The following is a 27542-nucleotide window of genomic DNA, read 5'->3' as shown; positions in this document are numbered from 1 at the left end:
TCCTTCTTTTAGGTAAGTGATAAATAAATTCCTATTTCTTGGAGGCATCATATATTTAAGAGAATTTTATAGCTGCTAGCAATATTTTAAAAACAAGATGACCATGATTAGAGCTCAATTGATGTCAAAATGAAAGGTCTTATGCATAAGGAAACTGAGAACAAAATAGTGACTTAATGGGAAGGAACCCAGAAACTCTAACTTCATTCTGGTTATCCACTGATATTTCAGGTTCTCAGCAGTGGGAGAACTGTTTATTTGGCATTTAAATCTCTTAAAGAACCAGAAATTCACTTTCTACTGTTACAAATTCAGAGTTTACATCTCTTAGCTACTCATTATACTAATATTTGTTCTCTCCATTGAAAATTTAATACATGTTTTACATTCAACTTAAAAGAGTGGAAGAGTTCTGGGATGGGGGAGTTTTTATTTTATTTCCTAAAAACTTAACTAGATGTCCAGTCTTAGGGCAAAAGTCATTCTCCTGGCATGTAAAGCACTTCACATGTTAAAAAAAAAAATAGCACTAAGCAAATGGTGCACAGTACTGATGAACAGGCCCCTGGCCATTTGCCCATGTTAGTTTTATCATTTCTTCTATGGCCAATATTTCTCCTTTTACATCACCAGAGCTGGGATTTGATAGGTACATTGCTCTACCATATTCTAAGTGTTTCCTTCCACTTATCTGTAGAAAGCTTTTTTCTAAGGCAGTGCATCTAATTGTGTTTTATACATATCATCAAGAGCACAAGAGATTATTTCAGCTGGTGACTTTTAAAGTTTTATTTATTATTTATAAAATCTTAAGATTTAGTAGAAAAATTATCACATTAAAGCCATTTTACTAGTTTCCTTTAAAATAAAACTATTCAAGTTTAAGTAATATAATTATATAAGTAGTATATGGTATGAAATATGGGCAAAAGCTCACTAACATACTAAGTTAATGACTAAAGTCTTGGAATAATTTTATTAAGAAATCAGAACAGAAATGCTCTTTCACAGAAAACATATTTATATCTCTGTAAAAAAAAGAGTCCCATTGAGTCCATGGTGTAAAGAAGAATGTGAGTTGGACATTATCTAAAGATGATACTATCTGCTAACATTAATTTGAGTACTTACTGTTTTCCAAAAACTCTTCTATGTCTTTTGCATACACTAGCATATTTAATTCTAACCCGAACCCTTAAGAGGTCAATGATCTTGTTTCGTAAGTATGGGAATACAGCCCCAGAGAGATTCAACAATATTAGTAAATTCATAGCTTGCAAAAGACTGAAGTGACTTTTAATCTAGATCTAACACTGTACTATTCTGTTTTGTTTTACACACACACACACACACACACACATGTGTGCACACACACATATGTATATCAGCAGTCACTAAATTCATAGGGACCTAGAATGTTCAGACCTCTGTGTATGCAGAAGAAAATGTTTATAAGGTGGGAATTTAAACGAGAGTCAAAATTATAAATCTGCACACATTTATATGGGAACTTAAGAATCAGGTTTCAAATCTGTTATGAATCAGCTTTATATTCCTTTAGGGGAAGTAATATTGCTGATCATTCCTAAATCAATAAGCTAGCCAATCTATCATGTTCAACCAAGTTATGAAGATGTTGGAAAAAGAGAATTTTCATCACCTGTCTTTTGCTGCAATGCTCTTTTCATAAAAGCATTAGACAAAGAAATATATCATCCCAAATCAGATTATATTGACTGAGACTGATGTTAAGAAATCTGGATCTGAAACAGCTTAATTGCCTCATATGTATATCATGAAAAGTTAGAATTTGTCAAATTTAATGACTGTAAAGAAATATATATATATATATATATATAAATTATATATAAAAGAAAAACTAGGGGTCAACCAAGATCTCATGAGTTAAGTATGAAGGGAAAAAATGCTTTCCTAAGCCATATTATGAAGAATAGAACATTTCATAGTGCTCATGTAAGTATTTATCAATAACTTATTATTATCATATAATTGTGCAATTATTATAGGATATCCTCTTGAGAAATACTGCAATAAAAGATGTTCTTTTGATCCATTCCTGTTCAGCCAGAGCATACTCATATGTCAGTAATTTCTAGTAGTAGATATTCAAAATATACTTGCTTATGGTATCAAATATCTCTACTATTATCATGGCAAAAAGCATAATTCAATTTAGACTTTGCTATTCTTTTTCAAGAATTTTAAAACTTTTAAACGTATCTGATAGGGAAAATGTATATTTTTATATTAATTGTATCCGATAACTAATTTTCTTCTATAAATTGCTTCAAGATAAATTTTAGAATCTGGCCACAGTGCACTAAGTCCTTCTTACTTTGGATGGAAATGTTAAATAATTATTGAAGTTTGAAAACTAGATAGCAACATTAATATTAGCAGTAAGTTGATCCAACTTTATTTTAATAAATTAATTTCTCAATCACAAAAGTATTTATTCTGGGAAATACTGGGAAGCCTTAAAGTATTGTTTTTATGCATAAATTCTTTCTTTTTTGGTTTCCAAATGTTCTTAAATAGTATAGAGATCCTCCCTGTAAACATAGATGCACGTGAATGGATGTCTATCACATATTTAAGTGTTCATAGCCTCATTCTGTTTGCTAGATTTACAATCCTTGTAAATTATGAAATGTTGGCTTTGATATCATGTAGAGGTTCAATATCATGAACCTCTATATTTATTTACAATTTTCTAGCACAAAGAGAGCTTGACAATTCAAAGTTTGTCTAGCCTATTTATTGAGAACATCACTTAAGAGTTTCTTTTGAGGTGACATGTTTATGTCCTAAGCTGTTTTCCTGTCACCACCTTCTGCATCTTAAGTAACTAAGCTTTGATGATAAACATATGACCCTCACTGAGAAAGAAAGATAATGTCATGTCAGAACTCATCTGTGTTGGTGTGTGAGCAATCCTTTTTCTCGGTGATGCCATCTTCCTACTGAATCACCATATCCTGTAAATAGGAATGTACCATTGAAAAAGTTTGAAATATAAATGTGCTCTGACATGATTCCCTTGAACCCAATATCAGATTGATCTATATGACTTAAAAATTTTATGTCAAATCTGTATTTTCTTTCCTTACAACCACCCATCACCCTCCTCTTAAACTCCTGCTCTGCATGTTCCCAGGTTCTTTACTTTTATAATTGTGCAAACTAAAGTGGAAAAATAAGGTATTCAGCATGCATAATGCACATTTTACTTTAAATCCATGTTTGTTCTTATTAGAATAGGCATCATAACTAAGTTTTTCAGATATCTTTTCCTCCAAAAAGAGGAATTAAAAGTCAATTTTTCAAATTGTCGTCATCTTTTCTTTCATTCCTTTATCATCTTTATCTATTTAAAGAATATGACACTGATGGGTGGGATTAGTATGTGATATATTACATATTGTAAAAATAACAGAATTTAAACATATTATTTTCCTTGTGTAGGAGGGTCTACTATGAAAGTTATATATAAACATGAAACATTCCACATAACTCTGATTTTAAATAGATTAGCATTTTTGATGAAAGTTTATATCTTGTGGCTTAGAATTGAAATGAAATCACTTGAAGGAAAGCATTGGTTTGTTCCAACATTTTCACAGACGTGTACATTTTCTGAGGCATACCTCCCATTAGCAAACTCCCTGGATACTTGGATGAAAAACAGAAATAAATCTGTGGTTAAGTTTAGTTTTTATCTTCACAGTTTCTCAAAGTTTTTTTGGTGTATCCCAATTCTTATATTCAGATTTTCATTTGTTTTGCCAAATTCTATTTCTTAAAGCTATCACAATCAGAAATTAAGGAAAGTTAGTGATGCTTTATTTTATTTCATTTTGGAATGTGGAGATGTGGCCAATATTTCTTTTACTCACAATCATTTAGTTGTTTAGAAATAATAAACATCAATCCAAATGATGGCTACATTTTTAAACCATATGTATGTGGTAGATAACAGCTTTTCAGAAGGAAAGGAAAGTTAAGAGATTGGAGGACTTTACCTTATCATGCATTTCATCTTCTAATTTTAACTATATGTAGATGTGCAAAATTCATCCAGGTTCACAATTATTCTAACACTACTTTAAATTTATCTTATCATAGTCTTATGGAGGCAATGACATAAACTGGAGAAATCTAAACTCCTCTATTTTGCAACTTTTTAGTGTATAACAAATAAATTGTTTAACATTTATACATTCTTCCCTCCTATTGTCAGTCATATACCTGAAACTATTTATTATGTCTTTTATGCCTTGCAGAAAATGAAAACGAACAATCCAAAAAGCTTCTTGAGGAAACATTAAAGTTTATCAGCATACTAGAAATCTGTTGAATGCTCTGCTAAGCATCTGTGTCACCAGCAGTACTCTAGAGACTCACAGCCTGGGGTGAGTCCAGTGAGTCTGACTCAGCCTCACCACATTTTTTCTATCTCCCAGAGAGCCAAAGGGAAGCACTTAGTATTTCTTATCCTTTCTAACTGCTTGGAATTATTTCCTTGCTTTATTTCATCCCAAATGCATATATTTCTCCAAGAGAAAAATCAGACTGTCTCATGATTTTCCTATTTAAATAAAAATTCATTGTATATGGTATGTACATTTGCTTGTTTTTGATGAACATTATTTCCTTTAGTCTGGTTATATCTTTGTCAGTTACTTTCAGTATAAGTTAATCTCCAAGAATTTTCTAAAACTGAGAGGTGCCATTCATATGAAACCTGGACATACCACAACTTTAATTTTCAAAAAGGCTCTTCAGATGAGAACCATCAAAATTGAGAAATGTAGAGGCATCTGAATAATATAGTTTTCTACATTTCTTTCATATAAAGTACATTTATATATTGCCTTAAATTTTAGTTTGTTTTTTCCTTCTAGAATCACCTATATTTAGTCAAGAATTTCATATTCAATATATATTTCATATATATTATTTTACCTCATGTATTCCTAATTTTAAAAAAATTGATACACAAAAACAGTACATTTTTATGAAGTACAGTGTGATAGGTCAATATAGGTATACAATGTAAAATAATCAGATGAGGGCAATTAACATTCATCAACTTAAATATTTATCATGTTACTGTGTTAAGAACACTCAAAATACTTTATATTAAGCTATTTAGAGATAAACATTTAATTGTTATCAATCATAGCTATCTTGCTATGCTATAGAACATTAGATGAAAATCCTATTCAACTACATCTATGTTCCTATTAACTATCATCACTTCATCACCTCCTCCCATTACTTTTTACCCTTCCCAAGCTCTGGCAACCACTATTCTACTTTTTACTTCTATGAAATCAACTTTTTAGATTTCACAAATGTATTAGTAAGATTTTGACCACTATAAGGAAATACTTGAGATAATTAGCTTATAAAGAGAAAATGTTCACTTAGGATAACAATTTTGAAGGTTTCAGTCCTTGATCAAATGATTCCATTGGTTTAGGTCTGTGGTGAAGCAGTAGTACAACATGGAGGAAGCACATGATAGAAAACCCTGTTCACCTCATCAGCCAGTAAGCAAAAGAGGGAAAGAAGACAGGCCAGTGCCCCACAATCCCTGTCAGAGGCATGTTCCTAATGACCTAAAGACTGCTCATAGGATTTCTCTTCCTACAGGTCCATAGTACCCTCTAATAGCACATACTGAGGAACAAGCCCTAACAGGTCTTTGGGGCCCACTACCTAAGTTCAAATCATAGCAACATATAAATGAGAACATGCAATATTTGTTTTTCTATGCCTAACTTATTTTACTTACTTTATGTCCTCCCCTTTCATCCACACTTCCATCAATGACATGATTTCTTCCTTCCTTATGTTTAAATGATATTCCAGTGTATATTTACCATAATTTCTTTATCCATTGATGGATATCTTGGTTGATTCCACATTTTTTTTTTTTGTATCAGAATTAAACCCAGGGGCGCATAACCACTTACTCACATTTCTAGCCCTTGGTCCTTTATTTTTATTTTTATTTTTTATTTTGACATGGGTCTCCTTAAGTTGGTTAGGGACTCAGTAAATTAATGAAGCTGGCTTTGAACTTGCAATACTCCTGCCTCAGCCTCCCAAGCCATTGGGATTACATGCGTGTGCCACCACGCCTGGCTTGATTCTTTATCTTTAGCCATGAAATACTAAACAAATTTATCGAGGAATGATGTTCAAAATAGACACATAAATATTTAATTCTACTCATAATACTACTAACAGTATTAGATCTAAGATATTATATTATTTCTTCAAATCACAGATATGATTTCTACCATCAGAAAAGAAAATAACTTACTCATCGTTTTCATTCCGTAAAGTAGAGATCTTTTCTTTGTTGATAAAAACAAAAATAAATAGTTCAGAGAGCAGATTATGAAACTATGGATGAGTAATCTAGAACACTTGAGCTAAACTGAAATTTTGTCCACAACTGCAAGTCAGATGTTAACTTTTAAATAAAACATTTTAAGACATGGGAAAATAATACCAAGTAAACTAGCTCATGAGTACCTCGTAACAATGCAAAATAGAAAAATATAAACAATTATTGATAGTCAAATTATCAAAATGTTCTGCTAATTTTAACCAAATAAAATGAATCACTGTCATGTCACCATTTGGCTATGTCTGACAGAAACAGCCTATATCTAATTTCACAATGTTTAACTATATGAAATTCTTAACAAATTAGAATCAGGCTTTGTTTTCAGTCTCAAATAATTTTTTTTCTTTCATTGCCCAGAGGGTTTAGTTTGAAATACCAAGTTCTCTCCTTACTGCAAGTGTATGTTCAATCAGTGAAGAAGGAATTCTTTTTTTGGAAAACTGTGATCCAATGTATATTAAGTTTAATCCATGCTATGCAAAATTTGACAAAGATATCTGCCCACAGTCTGCTTTCTACAGTCTACTGACACTTTTTTTTCCAGGCAGCTTTATTTCTTAATTCAAAGGTAGAAAAATGCTCACTGAAAATGGTCTGTCTGTGCTAAAAGGTCATTTTCAAAGTATTGCAAGAGGCAAAGCATCTAAAACTATGACACACTTTCAAGAATTAACAGACTTTTGCCAAATACTTAAAATAAGCACATTGAATGCCCTCAGTGCATTTAGTCAATATCTAATAACTGTATCTTTCTGGTTTCCTTCCTTTACTTATTATTTGAGGTTTTCAGGGACCCCAAACTCACCTTCTGCTGCCGAAAAAGCAGATTTAGTTCTGAAGGTTAATCCGACTCAGCAGGATTGAAGGATGGCACTTTTCCTTGGTCGTAAGTATGTTGGCTCAGGCCAGACAGCTGTTAGGACATTCTCCCCTGGGAATCGTGCCCTCAACACCCACCGTTGATGCACATACATGGTCTACTGGCTGCCGACTTCCATGCCCATCTGCTCCAATGGCATGGTGCCCACTCACAAGTTGGCTGGATCCTTGCCCTTAGTGTGTAGGTGCCAGGCAATGATGGGTTTAGATGGGCAGCCTGCATAATACTACAAGTGACAATTTTTTTTCTTTCACTCTCTGTGCAATATCTGTCCTCTGTGCCTTCCCTGAAAGAGAAACTTGTGTTTCTCCACCTTTGATTATACCCGTGGACATATGTGGCCGTGTACAGGTAGATGTACGAGTGTACTCAACCTGCCACCAACAGGAAGATGAAAGGGAACAATTCACAGAGCTCCAAATGACAAGTTCTAACACTGAAACGGGTTGGATTGTGAAAATTCCGACCACCTGGAGTCTGTCAGAAGACATTTACCATGAGCGAAAGTATAGCAGGCTCACAGATAGCAGTGATACCAGGAAATAGCTTAAGTTACAGCACCTTTGTCTGTTGCAGTTACAGCACAAATCACTTGCCTTGCATTGAAAAGGCTCACACAACAGCAAACAAAATAAATCAGAAAATAGAACAAGCTTAATGGGAACACAATTTATATGTTCAATGGGGGCAAAGGTGCAAGCTATGATATTCAGACCTCAGCAATAACCCTGACCGGAGGTCCTAATGGAAAGAAACAGAAACAGAAATAGCATCTCTCTTTCTATTCTGCAGCAAACCCGTGGAGAGGAATAGATTGGCATAGGAGGTTGTGACTTTAATGATCCAAAGCATATGAATGCTTGTTAGCAGACAGCAGACAGACATAAGTAAGAACAACAGTAATGGCTGCATCTGCAGCCTGGCCTATGGCACTAAAACCAATCAGGCAGCATTGGAGAGCAGTGCCGGAAGGTATGTTAAAACCCACTTTCCTTGTGTGTTTATTTAAGGGTGATTGAATTCAGGGTGTTGTCAGTCCGCCTTGGAGAATGGTTATACAATGTGTAGGCATGATCTTTCTCTCTGAATATGCTCCGTTGAGTCAGTTAGTTATGTGTGACTACTTGATCTGTCCTAGTCTTTACAGAGTGCCAAAATCCTCCAGTCCAAGTTCCAAAGGAACAGGGCCTAAAAACTTTTGGCTCCAGAATCAAATTAGGCTTCTCTGCTTCCCTAGCCAGAAATGCATAAATACCCAATGGCCAAAACCAAAGAATTTGACATTGTGGAATGAATAGAGCTGTCATATACCACTAAAGTGTGGAAATATCTACTGTTTGAAGTCAAGACTAGTTCAACATCTTCAGTAATCAGAACAGACTTCTTTGGACACCTTTATGGGGTAGTCTGGCATTTGGGAATGTTTCTGGCAAGCTGCTGATTCCAGATATCAGAAATGTAAGAACATACGGTTTATAAGAGAAAATCTGCCATTTTTTCTGTCCAAGAAGAAATCCTAAAAGGCAGCATATTTTCCATTAAAAAAATAAAGCAGAAGAAGAAGAAAAAGAATGAAAAAGAATGGGTCCCTCATCCTGTCTATCTGATTGACCTTCAGGTTAGCACCAATTGCTTAGATGTATTCTTAAAAGAGAGCTAGTCAAAGAAAGAGTTAGTGGTATAGCTTAAAAAAATGTTATGTGAATAATATTTGAATTACTTTGAATTTGAAATTATCTAAGGAGTTGTTGGGGAAAATAGAAAAGAGAATGGGTACAGTCATCCAAAACTCCTTAATCTGCTTACTAGGCTATGAGTTAACTATCAGAGTTCTCTAATTCATTTCTCTCATAATGTGTCACACCTCAATGATAGAACTGCAAGAATCACAAATAACAATGTTATTGTAAATGAAGAAAAGCGAATGTCAAATCAAATAACTCTGAAGAGTAGAAGTAGAAACCATATTTGACTCCTCTTTAAATTTATAGTTCTTAAAACTTAAATCCTGATTATCATATATCATTGCCTCATTTATTATATATCATCTGCCTCATTCCTTAATAAATGGGCAAATAAAATCTAGTAAAGGAGTAATTAACATAAAGCCAATGTCATTAGGAAATTATTCCATATTTCCACAAACTCTTTTCAGACAATTTATTTCCTTCCTTGAAGAAACTTCAACCATTTCCTTCTAAGACACTTTAAAAGCATTTTATTAGAAAAAATATTTAAATATACAAGAAGATGTTGTTGTACCATGCATGTATACCAGGAGGTGGGAATTTGGGCCTCATCTTAGAATCACACCTACCTTAAACTCACCATTGACCCTCAATGAACTGCAGCCATCAGCCCTTTCATGATTCCCAAGAATATTGACCTATCAGATAACTTGGCTCAGAGCCCAAAGTCTTATCATCCAAAACTAGATTTTATTCTTTCATAAGATTTAAGACAAAAGCCTAGTTATCTAAATCACCTAATTCCAGTTTTGAAAGAAGTTGAGCTTGTCTGAAATCAGACAGAAAGTAATAGAAGCAGGATTCAAACATAGGTAATTTTGTTCTAGAGTCAGTGGTGTTAACACGTTCTGTGTCCTGTCTGTGGTATGAGGTAGTCATTATTATTACATAGATTATAGATCTAAGGCAAGCGGGAAAAGATCACTAAGTTAGTCAGAAGTTGTGTAGTTCAGACTCATATAACACAAAGACACATGCATTCTGACTTCAAAGTTTTAAAATGCTCAATCTATTGCCTCTCATTATAGACGTTCAACAAATACTTGTTGACTAACCAACAAGTTAACTTATTTGAAGACAGAGATATGGAATAATATCACTTACACTTCCACATAATTATTTTATAATTAATCTTGTGCCCATTTTCTATTTTTTATTATATTTCAGTTGTGACATCATTACTGCCATCTAGAATATTATAAGATGAAATAATAATACCAATCCTGTAGAAATCAGGAAGACTTATGTATTAAATGTATGTATATTTGACCATCATATCCATTAATAGAACTGCAAGAATCACAAATAACAATGTTATTGAAAATGAAGAAAAGTAAATGTTCAATCAAATGACTCTGAAGAGTAGAAACCATATTTGACTCCTCTTTAAATTTACAGTTCTTAACATAGTGTTCCATTCCTCAAAAAATAATATAATAAATTTTAATTTGGTGAATCCTGGTACTGGAAAATTACTGTCAGTTCTCTATCTATTCTAGAAATTATACCAGCTGAAGTAATGATTTCTAGTCAAAAGTTATAGGTTGACCATACATCTTAACCTTTTATAACTATTAAAATCCAATTAAAGTCAGAGTAAAAGAAAAAATAAAAATGTTATCTTTACAAAATAACAGAAAGTAAAACTATCAGCAAAAGTTGATATTTCTGGGGAAAAAAAAGAAAGGAAACAAGTAGACAAAAATCTTTATATTTATTTAATAAAATAAAGAGAGTTATCCCTGAATTTGAAGTTGTGGGGAAAGGGAGTATTAATGATAAAAAATATCAAGTCTCCTTTTCCCTCAGAACTTCTAAGAAATTTGTCACTCAGTAGAACCTAGTACCATGGAGGGCATGATCCAGATTGCCTATAACAACTCCCATTCAGAAAGGCTAGACTCCCTGACATACTCCCCCATCACAGTCTAGTGACAGGGATAGAGCTTCATGAGCAATATTAAATCAGGAAATTACTGAATCTAAATTCAAGATCATTTGGCACTCAGAGGGAAGAGATGAGCGTGGGGCTGCACAGATTAAAGGGTTCCTAACAAGCAATGGAACACTTATCCCAAATTCTCAATCTTTTCCCCATTAATGCCAAAGGCAAAACTATATCCCTTCATCTAGAAGACTGGAGCAGTCTTCTGTAACAGAATGAATGGGTCCAAACTCCTGCAGATACTGAACTTCAGATATTTTTCCAGAATAAAATGGCTTCATCACATGATCATTCTATAGAGAAGCATGTCTGTCAACAAGGCCAGTGTCCCTGCTCCAAGCATAGAGATTCCAAACAGCATTTCAGTGCCTCTTGAAAAAAAATAGCAGACTGTCCTGAGTTACTAGACACTACTTAATTACTCATTAGTAGTTAGATATTCACTGAGCACTAGTGATGCTCTAAGTGCTAAATAAAATGACTTCTGCTTTTTTGAAGTTTACCATTTTTAGGGAAAATTGTGAAATGGAATAAGAATTTTAAATAAGCACACATATAAATTGATCCAAAGTAAGCACAAATAACAACAAAAATAAAACTATTAGTATTTTTAAAACACAAACGATATATAGGATTCACAAAAACAGGAGAAAAAAAGGAAGTTCAAAATCTACCTAATAGGAAAATGAGATTTTTTAAATGGATGAGAGTAAATTTTAACAAAAACTACCAAGACCCCTAACAAAATTAAGGATTTCGCTAAGGAAAAGAAAACATCAGAAATTAGGAACAGAAACATGGCAAAATGGCAAAAGAAATTTCAGGATTATAGCTGTGTGTCAGGCCAATGGAAACTTTAACCCAAATCAAAATGAGATGATAGACAGCAATAGGAGGAAGATTTTTAAAATAAAGAAAATTATATGTTATTTAATGTTTCAATGTTAGGGAATAAAGAGAGAGTGATTTGAAAAACTTTCTGGCATCTGTGGAAAAATTTTACTATATGTGTAACAAAATATAAGTAAATTTAAGACTAAAGGTAATCATCAAATCTATGAAAGAAAAGGGAATACAAAAGGAAATAAGACTATATTTTTGGCTTGGCTATAAATATTTAGAGTTATAATAATGTCTATGAGTAATTGAAACAAAAAATTTTGATATAATGAAACAACAGAGAGAAAGGAAAGAAGTATGGAGTGTAAGAGCTGATATTAAACCTTCATAGCAGAAAGTCGATACATAATACTTAAAATAAATAAACTAGGAAAAAACAGCATTTAAAAAATGAAGGACAGTGTAAAAAGAACAACAATAAACCACTATAGCTTTTGAAGATTTTTGTCTATAGGAAGTGGTATTGAAGGATGGGAAGGTGTTTAATCAAAAGTTTTCTAGACTCCTATCATAACTTTATAGATAACTTTGATAAAAGTAAATACTGATTACAAATGTGAATTGTCTCAGCAACCAATCTTCATTAAGAGTCCAGCTTCTCTATCACATGCCTCAATACAAGTTGAATAAAAAAAATAATAAGCACAGCTATAAGTATGACATAACTAAGGAACAAAATGCTTATGTTTACATTTAGCGCTGAATCTGGAAAATAAAATCCATGTTATTTTTTAACCAGATGTTTATCTTTCTGGACATTAAGAGGAATGGATTTGGGAATACTTTTTATCCTTTATTTGTGGTTTAGGAGCCATTAGCTCCCTGACTCTCTAAAAATCTACAGATTATGTTTCTACCTTTACAGAAATCTAGGAATAAAAAGAAAAAACCCTTTCACTAGTCAACTACTTAAAACCTTTTCATTTCCAAATCAAGGGAAGCTGCCAAAATAGCATTAATTTTTTTAAAAAAATTTAAAAAATCTCTCTAATGCTCCCTTTGGATGACTAAAAAGAGAGTCTAATTCCGAGCCTATTTTTTTTTTAATCCTCCATTGTGTAAAAACCACAATGCACAAGTTAGCTCATTAGTGTTGTCTGCAAGGGCTATCATTTTTAAATGATCAAAGTGTTTGGGGAGAAATCAGACACATAGAGTAATGATTCCCAAATTGTGATCCTGGGCATTTAGGGGGAAATCTTCTGTGGTTCATTTAGGAGATATTTTAAGGGAAATGTGAAGGCTGATAAAATATAGGACCATGTGGGAAAATTTTTGAAAATCAGTAACTTAGAATGGTCATTATATTGATTTGAGGACAGGGATTGCAATAAGTGGCAATTAAAACTAAGGAATGAGTAACATATTACAGGATACAAACAGGTGGAAAACAAATCTAGGAGCCAATGACTTAGGTCTTGTGTTTAAAAAGTTTTTATTATATAAGCAAATTTTATAATATACTCTTAAAATCAAAATTGGATAATTCTTAAAATAGCAAACTTAAACAGAATTACTTTTCAAAATTAATTTTTTTCACAACACAAGGAACAGAAATTTTTATGTTTGTAAATAGATATGATTTAAATAGCGTTCCTATATTTTAATCACAAACAATGAAAATATGATTTTGTTCCTATTTCATATACTCCAATTTCTCTGGTAATTTGTGGCTTTATCACTGATTTGATTTTCCTCATCTGTCCACAGTGAAAGACGCACCCAGCTCAGCAGCAATAAAAAAGAGAAAGTTGAGAATTATTTTTGAAATGTTGGCCATGAGCTCAACCAAAGCTTTTATGGCAAAGTTCTAGGAGAAATGTAAGGATTATTTACGAAGTATTCTGTATGAGAGTGTGGTATTTTTTTCCTGAAGAAATAGGACATGTTGCAGGCAGTTATGGAGAAGATAATTTGGGGTCTGAGATTAAAGAAGGAAAGGTATAAAATGAGGGCTGGCAGAACTTGGTGAAGGTAATGAATTTGGGATTGGAAAATTTAAACATATATATTTCATAACTTCCTGGTAAACTTAGCCTAGAATACTTACTTTGCATGCTATAAAATGTCATTTAAATTTTCAGCTTAAGAAAAACTGTTTCTACATGATTTATGAGGTCCTTCTGATGATACTGACAAAGGATAAATAAACTTCCTACAATAGCAATTAACAATGGGAGGGTATGATACATGGCAGAGAAGGTGAAATTTATTCTACCACAAAATGAGATATTTCTAAAGGACTGATTTCAACTTTGTTTGGACCCCAATCATACATGAGAGGAAACACACCTATAAATGACAGGTGATCACAATGCAGTGATTTTAAAGATTGGGTGTGCTCCTAGAGGATATTATAGACTCTTAGTGGTGGCTGCACTTTGATAACAAACTCCCAAATAATTATGGCTGCTCCCACTCTGATCCTAGACTAAAAGCCAATGAGAGAACAAAGTGTTTGAAGCAAGGAAAAACAGAGAAAAAGTTCAAAGTACATGAGCTTCAATTTATGTGTTAGTAGTTAAAAGTGACAGGGCAATGAAAACTTCAGCAGGGATAAGGTAAGCTTAAAAGAAAAGATATTTATTTTTCTTTTAAGTTAGAGACCATGTCCATCCTTTTTATCCTAGTAATCAGAAAGACCAGCAGAGCATTTGGTGTATAAGTTATGGGATAAATGTTCAAGTTAAATATGAAGGTATGAATAAGACTATTTTATTTCTTAAAGTGGTTTAATAGTATATATAATCCACTTCATAAAAAGCAGCAGTACTTTATGATATAAAAGAAATTACTACATCTATTTGGACAGTGAGGAAATTGAGCTACAGTTTAAATGAATATTCTTGAATGACTTATATGGGACAAAGCACTACCCTGGTTACTGTATAGGTCAGGCACGATTACTGTTACAATAAATAATATTTCTTTCTTAGATATACCCACGTTATCATTTGATGGGAAAAATCAGCCTTTTATATAGGTATCATTAATTTCTAAACTACATCTCAAAGATATTAACTAAGGCAATATTAGCCAGTTATCTAGCCCCATTGTGACACTATGTTTCCCCATTGTGACACTGAGTTTCAAAGTACAGGAAGGTCACTGTGAGTAGAAGCTGCTTCTTGTTTTCATTGGGCTGTTATAACCCAAAACATATAGCTACCATAGCAATGGAAATGTAGATAAGGAAAATAGTCCTGCCTTATTCAAATCAATGTCATCAAAAATAATTCCCAAGTAAGCCAGTTAGATAGCAGCACAACTAAATCAGATCATCCAGTTTGTTATCCCTCTATGGGCCATGCAGTGCTGTCCAATTTTTCTGAGGTTACTCTTATACAGTAAGACTTTCCGTTGACGCTGAAGGCACTTGTCCTTCAGACTTTTGCCTCACCAAGAATCTTGCCTTCTCTTTAGTGTAAGCAACCCTTCACCCTGTCCAATGCTATTCTTTGCAATTCAGCTCACATGATATACTTCAAAATGTAAGCAAGCAGAGCAACAAGCTGCATCAGCGGCTGTGTCATTTCAGGTTACATGTTACTGTCCTTTCTTCCTGAGACTGGGGCTGCTGGGATGCTGACCTCCCCAGCTGAGTCAACTGCCCTGGGCTATAGTCAAAGAGAAAGACGAGCTGTGAAGAGTAAGGGCAATCACAGCATAGAAACTTCTAGAGTCCCTAATTTTGTATTCCTGTCTTTTACTCTGCCATGCCAACATGATGATTTATAAAGACTGTCTTTTTATGTGGGTCCAACTTTAAACTTCAATTTAAGGAAAATGCCTTTTCTTTTGGTCCAGTTTACTTCCAGTAAACAAACTTGTAACATGACAGCATTTCACCTTTGACTTTTAAAATGAAGGAAAAAAAGACAATTCAAAACAAAGAAATCTCTGGACACTCAAGATTTTTAGAGTTTTAAGTCCGGTGTTCTCTTCTCACACTTTTTCCCCTTCGTGTGCTACTCTTGATTTATGTACTTGAGATTGTTTACAAAGGTATGTTTATAGTAAGCATATGAGTGCTAAGAAAAATAGCTGTTTTTGATGTTGCTTACTGAAGTAGTTTCCATTTTTCTCACTGATCATTATTCTTTTATACAGAAGAAACATGGCTTAAATCCCTCTACTTCCAATAGCATGGACTCTTCAGGCTGATAATAAGAAGTCTTTAATTATGAGTAAGCAATCTATTTATTATGAATAAATGACAATGCTTGATATTGGCTAACAATCCCACTAGCTTTCTCCTGTATTTGCTATCTTCAACTCTGAAGACCTGTTCTGTTGGGCTTAATTTAGCTCTAGAACTACTGAACAGGAGCAAGGATTAGTTTAGTCCCTGCTCTTCCACTGTCTTAGGAGGATGAAGGTACATGGAACCTCCTAAGACTCAGTCAATAAAACACCTGACCTGGTTACAGCTAAGTGCCAGGTCAAAATCTGAAAATTCCTTCCTGTTCTTTACCTACCAGTTGTTTGATTGGATCTTCCTTTCTTTCTCCCTCCCTCCCTTTCTTCTTCTTCCTTTTCTCCTCCTCCCCACTCTTCTCATTCTTCTTCCCCTCCACGCGCTCTCTCTCTCCTGAACTAAATCCCCAGAAGTATTGATTTAATTTCTTAAAATTGAGACCCCATCCTTGGCAGCTAGTAGAGTATCCTATAAATTTCATGAAATCCTATGGAAGATGTCAAGTTGATTCTGCAATAACCTAATATTTTCCTCCCTCTCATCCACTCTCCTCTCCTCTCTTCTCTTCTCTTCTCTTCTCTTCCCTCCCTTCCCCTCCCTTCCCCTCCTCTCTCTCTCCCCCACTCTTTCTAATAAACACACACATACACACACATACACACATTCTTTAAGGAAATGCCTGGTGTAGAAAAACAGTATATATTATATGTTTTATTAGATATAGATAAGCTATATCTAGATTTTTAATTTTGAGGACATGGTGTTACAAATGAGTAGGTAGACTAGAAGTTAGATATTTTTGCTTCTTTTGTGGAGGGTACTGGGGATTGAACTCAGTGGCACTTGGCCATTGAGCCACATCTCCTATTCTATTTTGTATTTTATTTAGAGACAGGGTCTCACTAAGTTGCTTAGTACCTTCCTTTTGCTGAGGCTGGCTTTGAACTCACAATTCTCCTGCTTCAGCCTCCCGAGCTACTGGTATTTTTTGTTTCTTAATACATGCTGATGACTTATGCGGTGGTGCTATTGGTTCATAGGCTGAGTTTCAAAGTACAGGCTGGCCAGTACAGGGACTCTACCTTATTTTTTTTGTTTGCCTAGATCTTCTGGCTTAGCTGATGAGGAAGGGGACCTTATTTTTTTTCTCTCATATACCACTCTTAGCATGTGAACCAACTGCTCTCATCTTACCCAATTTATGGAGAAAGACTATTTTAATAGAAGAAAAAGAAGCCAGAACTTAGAGAAGGGTGAAGGAAAGAATTAGAGGCCAGAGCATTTCTAAATTTGGAGAAAGACTATTTTAATAGAAGAAAAAGAAACCAGAACTTAGAAAAGGATGAAGGAAAGAATTAGAGGCCAGAGTATTTCTAAATTTCAACTGACAGGTTTTGGTTTTGAAAGTGTCCACAATGCCCTTCCCATTGAGAATCCATGTCCTCTTCCTTTAAATCTGGCAGACCTATGACAAGCATAAAACTATGAGAGACTTCTCAAACTATTACATAACATGTGACACAGCTTCCATCTGGTCCTCATGGGACACTAGCTATTTGAAATTAGTCCCTGTGCTGTGAGGAAGCTGAAGCAGGCCACCTAGTCCCAACCCACAGCCCTACTGAGCTTTCAGAGGACAATAGCATCTACTTTCCAACCTTTTGAGTGAGATGTCTTGGAAGAAATTCACTAGGCCTAAGTTGAACTTCTCCAGCCAAGGAGATGAACCTTCCCTACTGACTCCTGCCCATACTGCAGATTTGGAACTTACATAAATATTTGAGAATGCTTTATTAATAGGCAATGGAATACAAAGATGAAAGCCAATATTATGTTCTTTTCTAGTTGAAGTAGTTCAAACCAGGAGACTACATTTTTAACCAAAAGATATCTAACAAAGTACAAGATGATATTTTTATAGGTTTCCTATTTTCCAGTTGGTTTTTACTATTTAAAAGTAAGTTACAGAGCATACAGTAAAAAGGAGGTATCTCCTCTGCTATCATCTAATAATTTTAACTAATTGCCCAAAGACCACACTTGTTTAGAATATGTAATGATTGATTTATTAATAGCTTATTTTCCACACATGAATATTAATTCCATTCTTTTAATAATATGAGGTATATAACCAAAATTAACAAAGTAATTAGATTTATTCTGCATTTGGTAATTTCCTGAATTGTTTTTGAAAATTGCTACTAAAACTTTGATGAAACACACATTATTCACATAGATGAATAATAGAAAAAAATCTTATATAATTGCCCACTTAAATTTTTTTATGGTTCCTGGGCTTTAAGCCAGGTATGCTTAACCACCAAGCCACATCCATGTACCTTTTTATTTTTTTGAGACAAGGTCTTGCTAAGTTACTCAGCATCTCACTAAGTTGCTGAGACTGGCTTTGAATTTCTGATCCTCCTGCCTCAGCCTCCCAAGTGGCTTGGATTATACTTGTATGCCACTGCACTGGCTTAACATTTTGTTACCAATATAAAATAATATTTGTGAATCCTTACAATTGTATGACAAAAGCATAAGTTCATCATTCTCACATGATCTCTTGGTGACATGAAAAATTTTTAATATCTGAGGATTCATTTGTGTTCAAGCCTGACAGTGAAATTTATCAACCTTTAGAAACCTTTAAAAAACAATATCTTTGAACAGAAATACATATTTTATTTTCTAGTCTACCTACACATTTGTATTAAACTATTAATTTCTTTCAGGTACTAAATACATTACATTGCACTGTTATTTTATTCTAATAGATACCTTCTGTTATATTTTATGATTCTATAACTTGGGTTTAACTCCCTCTTTCTGTGGGAATGACATCTGCTACTAGGGTAACTTTTCAAGATCATAGTCATATGTAGCCTTAGAGATACTAGCAGTTCGCAGTCATTAGAAAGTCCTCCCTGAAAATATTGCACTAATTTCTTAGTTCAAGGAAGAAGCAGTTAGAGTAAAAGAGTAATCTGGACTTCTGAAAATTACTTTTGAGAGCATTATTCACCCCAAGATCCGGGTTGAGAGCAAAAGTGGCTGGTATCCCTCTAATTTTCTTTAATCTGCAATGCAAAGGCTTGTTCCATATCATGGATACGTAAGAGCCTTTCCTGCATTTGTGTCCTAAATGAAGAAACACAAGTAGAAACAGATCATTATCACAGGAATCTCTGCCAAACTCAGGTCCTTAAAAGACTATCAGGCCATTTTCCATCCTACTCTTCTCTCCTCCCTCCAGTCTTTTCTCCCTAAATACTCACCAATTACTTTTGCCAATTGTTTCCTATACCAAAACTTAGTATTTGATCTGTGAAGGGTCTTAACTTACTCCATGGTTAATAACATTCTCAAATTAGTCTTTGGTGAATATTTTAATAGTATTGAACAATGCTAATACTTGTGCTCTTTCTCTTTTCTTTCACTCAGGTCAGGCTAGAGGCTTCCTAAGTCTCTCAGTTCATTGGTTTAGGAGCCCTTGAGATGCATTAAAGAACTAATGACCCTTAAAAACTCAAACTTGATATTTTTTAACCTTCTGTGGCTTTCTTTTTATAGATGTGTAGCTCACAACTACAGAGTGTCTACATTGAAATTTTTCATCTGCAGGTTCTGAGGGAAAACTTGTACCATACAATATGAAGTTGATTTAAAATTTGGATATGAAAAGTCATCATAGTATTGTATCTTTTTCCGCAGGGAAGTGAATAACATTAGTATGTCTAATTAATACCTAAAGAGATTTTTTTCCCCACTTGATCAATTACAAAAATATAGGGTTTTTTCAGAATACATTGTATTTGTATAAGGACTTCATTATAAAGTCATTATTCTAGTTTTTCCAGGAGGAGATGTAAAAATGAAAGAACCATCAAGTAGTTCCATTGTCCCTGCAGACATAAGGGAGACTAAACTGATTAATCTGTGCCAATTCTTTTAACAAATAAATCAAATAGGCAGTCTAAAGTGTTACCTAATTTCTATCATTTCAACTAGATTTAAAACTAACCTCTGTTTTATAGAAAGACAATGAAACTGTTGAAAACTCAGAAAATAAAAATAATCTCTAGGCATACAGAATATAACCTGGAAAACAAAGAAAGTAAGCAGGGCTAAGAGTACTTTGCAAAAACATATTTAAAAATGAGAAAATTTCTTTAGAAAATAAAGTTTCTTTAAAGTATTTTGTATGTTTCTTTATTTTTCTAATTAAAAGCTCAGTGTTTGCCAATTACGGACTGGAGAGATGTTGGAATACAGTACTCTCAGAGGTGGTGATCAAAGTCTTTTCATTCAGCTTTTTTGTGACTATTAAGCTGCTCATTTGGTGGAGGTGATCATTAGTGTCTTAATGTGAAACAAAAGCTTCAGGACAAGAACTTCTGTTTGAAGATCAATATGAGAGATATCATTTCAGTTATAGCTTTAATAATTGTAGCCATAGGGAGCCTGGCAGAGCCAATTTTATGAATTAATATAATATAGAATCCACCAGGTACAAATGGAGAGTATAGATAAAGGAGAATTGCTAACAGTGACTACACTGGGAATATTTGGGTGAGAGGGAATTGTTTGATAAATACAGTGTTGACTCAAAGTGGGCATTGGTACCATTGCCACAAACACAGCTTCCAATAAGAGAAGGCATATTTGAGGGCCAAATTGTGGAGGGAATTCAACCAAGGAGAATAAAACTGGCAAAGAGCTCTTGAAAAGCGATTAATTTTATACATTCCATTATCTTATAATGTTCCTTATGGGATTTTTTTGTGTGTTTAAGTGGGTTAAATCAAACATACAGTTGACATTTTCATATGCTTTGTTGATGAGGTACAATAGTACTCTTGGACAGAAGTTACAAACAACTTGGTCCAGAGACTGTTATCAATCTACCAAAGAAATAATACAACATTAACCTTTTCTGATTAACAGAGCTTATCATTTTATCCTGGGGCAAACTGTAAATGAAAAATAAAGTTCAAAAATAAGCACTTAATTTACTCAAGATAAAATTAGAGTTTTTGTTTTGTTTTGTTTTCAGAGTTATCTTTATTATCTGTGTGTAGTATTATTTCTTTATCTTCACCTTGATGTTTGCCCTTTGATTCTATCTTTGAACACTTATTTTGCATGTTGAAACCAGTTATCATTTTCCAGACATTTTGACTTTTTCTTATTCCTTCTGATGTTGCAACAAGAGATTGCTTGTTGAACCTTTTATGGGAATTGATACATTTTATGGGAAAGTTAAAAGTGAAAAATAAATTTTGAGTTTTTTCTATTTGGAGAGGAAAAGGTAACATTTAAAACATTGAACAATCTCCAATTGCTCAGATTTTTAGCCAAGCATACACACAAATATATACAGATAAATATTATTTATATATCCATACGTATTCATATATGACAAAAAGTTAAATCCTAAGTACCTGCAAATGAAATTAACAACATCTTTGTTTTTATTTTATCCTTAGGTCATATATACCAACATTTATATCCACTAATTTTGCTTCATTTTCATTATCTCTTAAGTATTTTACCTTGAAAGAAATGGAATCTTTGGGTACCTAAGCAAATTTATTATTATTATTATTTTAACTCTGTCAGGCACCTCTTCTTTTTTGAAATTCAAGTATATCTACTGATGTTTTCTGGCTCATGCTTTCCTTTACAGTTACTCCCTTCACTTCTTTGTAAGCCCACCTAGCAGGCTTAATCCCTGTTCTCTATTTATACACTGTCCCAATGGGATCTTGACTATTTCTATGGCATTAAGTACCATCAGTTGGTGGGTGATATTAAAATAATATCTCTAAGACATATCTGTCTTCTGAGTTCCCACTCACATAACTGATTGTCCCTTTGACACTTTCACTTTGATGCATCACTGAAATCTCAAAATTAACAACTTGAGGGGCTGGGGATGTGGCTCAAGCGGTAGCGTGCTCGCCTTGGCATGCACGGGGCACTGGGTTCGATCCTCAGCACCACATAAAAATAAAATAAAGATGTTGTGTCCACCAAAAACTGAAAAATAAATATTGAGAAAGATTTTCTCTCTCTCTCTCTCTCTCTCTCTCTCTCTCTCTCTCTCAAAAAAAAAAATTAACAACTTAACCTCTTAACCTTGCCAACTCCCTATAAGGATCAGTCCTTCCACCTCAGTGACAGGCATTATGCATCCAGTTTCTCCATCTTGACATCTAAAAGTCTACCCACTTATTTTCCTCCTATTTCCAGTCCTTCTGAAAGTCTTTTCAGTCCTATATTCAGAGTATTCTTTATTTTGTCTTTCATCTCCACTCAGTCATCTAGCATAAGCTACCGTGATTTATTGGACAGAGAAAAGACAGACTTTTTCATAGTGTCCTCATTTTCTCTTTTTCTAACTGTTTTCCTGTAGGTGGAGAGACTTATCTGCCTAAAACACCTCAATGTCCTCTGATTGTGTATCAGATAATAAAATCTCAATTACTTACAGTAGACTAAAAAGCTCCATGTGATCTAAGAAATAACCCCACTCCCACTTCACTCTTAATTCACTCTAACATTTACCTCTGATTTTATTAGCTCATATCTCTATTTAATATTTCTATTTTTAGCAGCAAAGTGTCCTAATTAAATAACAAATTTCCCAGTTTTCCTTGAAACATAATTGTGAATGCATGACACAGTCTTGAACAATAAGACCTAAGTAAAGATCACTAAATGGGCCTTCCATGGACACTGTTCAACAGAGAGCAGGTTCAGCTTGAACATGCTTTTGCCTTTTGCTTATATTCTCTCCTGCTTGGAAGTTAGCTGAAATACTAAAGGTAAAGCAGCCATCTGCTGGCCATGAGAAGCTAAGCAATCTGAAAGGATCTACATTCTAAAGATGGTGCATGAAAGGAGAGAAGAAAGGTCTGGAGTCTTTGATAATTTGTTTAGCCAAGCACTGCAATTGATGGGGAGATGTCTACCTTCAGACTATTGTTACATACAAACACATAAATGCACGTATAAATATTTTTTAGTTGTTGATGTACCTTTATTTTTTTAATTTATTTATTTATATGTGGTGCTTAGGATTGAACCCATTGACTTACCCATGCTAGGCAAGTGCTCAACCACTGAGCCACAACCCCAGCCCCACAAACTCATTTATTTAAGCTACCATGTTTATTTTCTGTTACACAAGGCAAACAAAATCTTTAATAGCTATAGAAGTTCCTGTGCCTTTTTCTGGACTGAATACATTATATAGATGAGTGGCTGAATTCCTTTCCTGGAGTAAGGTACAGCTTGTGGCAGTTCAATAAGCACCATTCTTTACTAAACTTCATAGTCAATGAGACTGCCTAGTATAGTTTTGATAAACAATGTAGGGTTATCTCCAGAGAGCCCTGCCTGGTTCTTTGATGTAATCAACAAATTAGTCATATATATAAAGAGTTAAATCCTCAGTCTTCCCTTCTACTGGTGCTCTCTGTAGCCTCAATTTCAACTTCAGCAATGCATCTGTTGCATGCAAGCCACAAGGCAGGCAGTGGTAGAGAGGAGATGCCCATTTTGTCTTAGTCCTTAGTCCTTCACTATTCATGAGGTGAAACAGGGATTAACTGCCAGGAGCCATCCATGACATGTGAATGAACCAAATCAACATGGAAGCCATTGGGTAGAACATTCTGGTATTGGGAATTCTCAGGGGCAACCCTTCTGATTTGAGATTGCCTGATACAGGTGATTCCTAACCAGCACTGCACTGAAGATGGGGTAACCTGCTGGAGCCACATAGCCACACAGCCTCTCAGAGATGGGTATGGCTTGCCAAGACCAATCAACCTGTTGATTGCCAAGACCCCTGCCACACCCAGAAGCAGGGCTCCTCCCACTAAAATCATAGTCCTGCCTTTGATATACACACCCTTAAATAAAGAAGGGAGCCATTTTCCCTTATTCAACTCCAGCTTGTATCAGGACTGAAGAACCTATCAGGAGCTCTGTTTTCCCTTTCAAACTTAATTTCTAGCTCTGTCTCTTATTTCTTCACTAATTATTTTAGCCTTTCTTTTTCTCACGTGGCTTACACCTTCCAAGAAGGAAACTACCCTGGCAGGGTGCTGCCTCTCCTGCGATAATTTACTATAGCTATTTTTGTTCCTTGATTCAGTTCCTTCACACATATTGTTGCTTGCTCTCCTTAGAGTCTAATCTTTTGTTACTCTTTTGAGTGTTTTTGTCCATGTTGTATCATCAAAGATGTTTTGTTCAAAAATTGAAAAAGTTATTATTAATTGGGTATTACTAGCCACATAATATTTTTGAACCTTTTAAAATATTTTAAATTAAAATAATATTAAATACTGTCAACAAAGTTTCACTAGGTAAGGCATTACTATGTCTAACTTTAAGAAGTTTCCATTTTTATAGGGGATTTTATATGAAAATATAACAAGTTAAATAACAGTAAAACATAACATAAAATATATAAATATAAAAGCTGAATAACAGTATTGAAAATAAGGTTTCAAACCAAAACAAAGAATTACACTAATGTTGTGCATAATGGATAATTATATAAAAACAAATGAATATTTGCTATGCGAGTTCAGACAAGGGAAGGCTAGTCAGATTAAACTTTGAGTAGAGGTTGAGGTTGAGTTGGTTCTTTAAAATTTAATAGTTTAATAAGCATAAAAGAGGATATGCATCTTATTTATACTCATCTTATCAGTCTCAGGACTTACAGAGCATGACTGTTCAAAACTTGGGCTTTGGTATCAGACAGCCTTGGAGTTGTACTTTAATTCCAACATTTATTTGTTGGTATGGGGTTTAATAAATTTTCTTTTTTAAATAATAAGCATAGTACCAAGTAAATAGTGGATGCACCCCAAATTAGTCAGTTTTCCATCACTGTGAGAAAATACCTGAGAAAAACAACACTAAAAGGGCAGACTTAATTCAGGTCACAGTATCAGAAATTTTAGTCCCTGGTTGCCCAGCTCCATTGCATTTGGTCTGAGATGAGGCAGAACATCATAGATAAGAGGAAGGAAGGTTGGCAGAGGAAGAAAGTTTCTAATCCTGTGGCAGGGTGGAAGCAGAGAGACAGATACAAAGAGACCAGGGACAAAATATAGACTTCAAGGGCACTTCCCCAGGACCCACATACTTCAAATAGGTCTCACCTTCAGTATCTTTCAGCACCTCTCAATAGTCCCTGCAAATTATGGATCCATTAATAGATTAATCTACTGATGAGGTTAGAGACCTCATAATCCAATCATTTCCTAAAAGCTTCACCTCTGAACATTATGGCACTGTTAACCAAGCTCTAAATACATGAGCCTTTATGGGACATTCCAGATCCAAACCATAACACCCTTAAACGGTTCACATTTGTATTATTTTAAAAAATGTAAGTCATAGCTGAGAATGGAAACCAGTAGGAATTTTTCATGGAACAAAGACATATTTCAAAGATCTCTTTTAAGAATCAGAAGGTAAAATCAATCAAGTTTGGTAAAATAAAGGCTCAAGTTTGTTTGAATCAGAATGATTCAGAATATAGGTAGATATTATTAGCCCATTTACTGAAAGATGATGATCAATTGGCAGAGGTACACAGAGTATCTCAAAGGTACAGAAGCAGGCATGACAGAATAATTCTGTACATATTAGTGACATAATTATAAAAGTAATTTATAATTTTTGAATACTACCTAAGTGTCATACTTTATATTTCATATACATTCTCTTTTAATCTTCATAATTCTATAGGTAACTGATATCTTTATATTCATCTTAAGTTGTAGAAATTAAGGCTCAAATTTGTCAAGCTTGCCCAAAGTAACATGGTAACCATGAGACAAATCTAGGATTTTTCTCCAAGTGTGCTCAACACTAGTTGAAGCACATAATCACTAGAATCCCATTTTCTGCTATGCAGTGGCTACATATTTTGATGATGCTATCATGGAGATGGACATGAGAGATGTTTTACATCTGACTTATGTTACTTAAAACTAATTCTAAACCTGACTATAGGAAAATATTACTGGTCAAAATACGGAACATTTATTAAGAAACAAAGGTGTTACTATCTCTTATGATACAGGCCATTGACAGGTTTCACTGAACCTAGAAAGGCCACTTCAGTGACAGATGCTTGCCACATCTCCCCATCAGTGTATCTTTGATTTTTCACTGGCAATTGGTGTGCCATAGGCTCATTAATTTCTGTTTTTGGGAATCAGCAAAGGATAAATTTCCTCAAGTTTCTATTATGTAAAAAAAATCACTAATATATGAAAGAAATGTTCCTTCCTATTTCAAAAGTTTATTCCTTCCTATCAATGAAAACTTTTATTTAAAGAATATGCGTGTCTTATGGTTATCTGAATAACTGCTCAGTGCCTCATGATTGTCAGTGGGCATGCAAAAGCTGGAACAGATATTTGAAACCAACTTTACCAATTCAAAAGTCCATTGGGAAATACCATCTGTGATGGATGGCAAAGTGTTGTGAATTTGGGCATTTGCCCCATCTACATGGGGTAATAATGACTTAACATCAGCAGGTTATTGCATGCTCTTTGGGAAACTTGTGACACTAGAATTTCTATTTTTTTTTTTAAAAGCTGTTGCAAAACAAATTTTCCTGTGAAAATGTTAAAATGTCAACTAAATTAAAAAGGAAATGGAGGGAAAAAAACCTCTGTATAGACCAAATAATACATATCTTTAGGTTGAATTCAGCATTCCAATCCTAAGTCTGCAGATTCTAAGGGGACTTTGAGCTTTATTATGAGGAACATTTTCTTCCTCATGTGAACCTATTCTATATAAAAGCTTCTGTTTGGTAAAACACACGTTCCAGAAAAAGAAATTTTGATAAAGGGGACCTGAGATGAGACTGTATTTCCAGAGTTCATTTCTGTTTTCATTTCTTAGGGGATATTACATGTCATCAGAAAAGGAAATAGAAATTCTAACAAAGTCGAGAAATCTTCAAATTAAGTTTAATTAGTAAAAATGTAAAGTAAATGACAAGTAATTGGATGACTAGATGAATCTGAGTTGATTTAAATCTTGCATATTGTAAATTGTTAGTATCATTTCTCACTTTTTAAGGGTCTGGTGTGATTTTTTTTTTCCCTATCAGGGTTAGAGGTGCATTGCTTCACTTAAATACCAAGTAGCTTCTCATTGAGTTTTCAGAGCTATTTAACAAAACTCACAAAAGTTAAATCATAGATAACCCAGAATAAATAGAATATTTATAACTTGGTGACAAGAGAACACCATTTCCATAGATAGCCACAGTTATTTTTTAGTGTTATCTAAAAGGCAGCAAGATGTTTGTTAATTTATAATAACATGAGTCTAAAATTGAAATTAAACCCAAATGAGAAAATCTGAATAAG

The 27542-nt window shown here is 34.0% G+C and overlaps 1 protein-coding gene across 2 annotated transcripts in view; it reads right to left on the bottom strand.

The window, feature by feature from the left end:
* Arhgap15 (Rho GTPase activating protein 15) overlaps positions 1 to 27542 on the bottom strand; it is a 591785-nt gene that overhangs the window by 523602 nt on the left and 40641 nt on the right. The window contains exon 1 of one of the 2 annotated variants that reach the window (XM_040294270.2): positions 7251 to 7455. The exons of the other annotated variant lie outside the window; for it this stretch is intronic. The gene's annotated coding sequence lies outside the window, so the exon portion shown is untranslated. Of the gene's footprint in view, positions 1 to 7250; positions 7456 to 27542 lie in introns of those variants that run through there. 2 annotated transcript variants of the gene reach the window in all.

The sequence above is a fragment of the Ictidomys tridecemlineatus genome, chromosome 7 (assembly GCF_052094955.1).
Source record: "Ictidomys tridecemlineatus isolate mIctTri1 chromosome 7, mIctTri1.hap1, whole genome shotgun sequence".
Lineage (NCBI taxonomy): Eukaryota > Metazoa > Chordata > Mammalia > Rodentia > Sciuridae > Ictidomys > Ictidomys tridecemlineatus.
The sequence above is the reverse complement of the archived record's forward strand: the minus strand, read 5'-3'. Positions and strand labels throughout refer to the sequence as shown.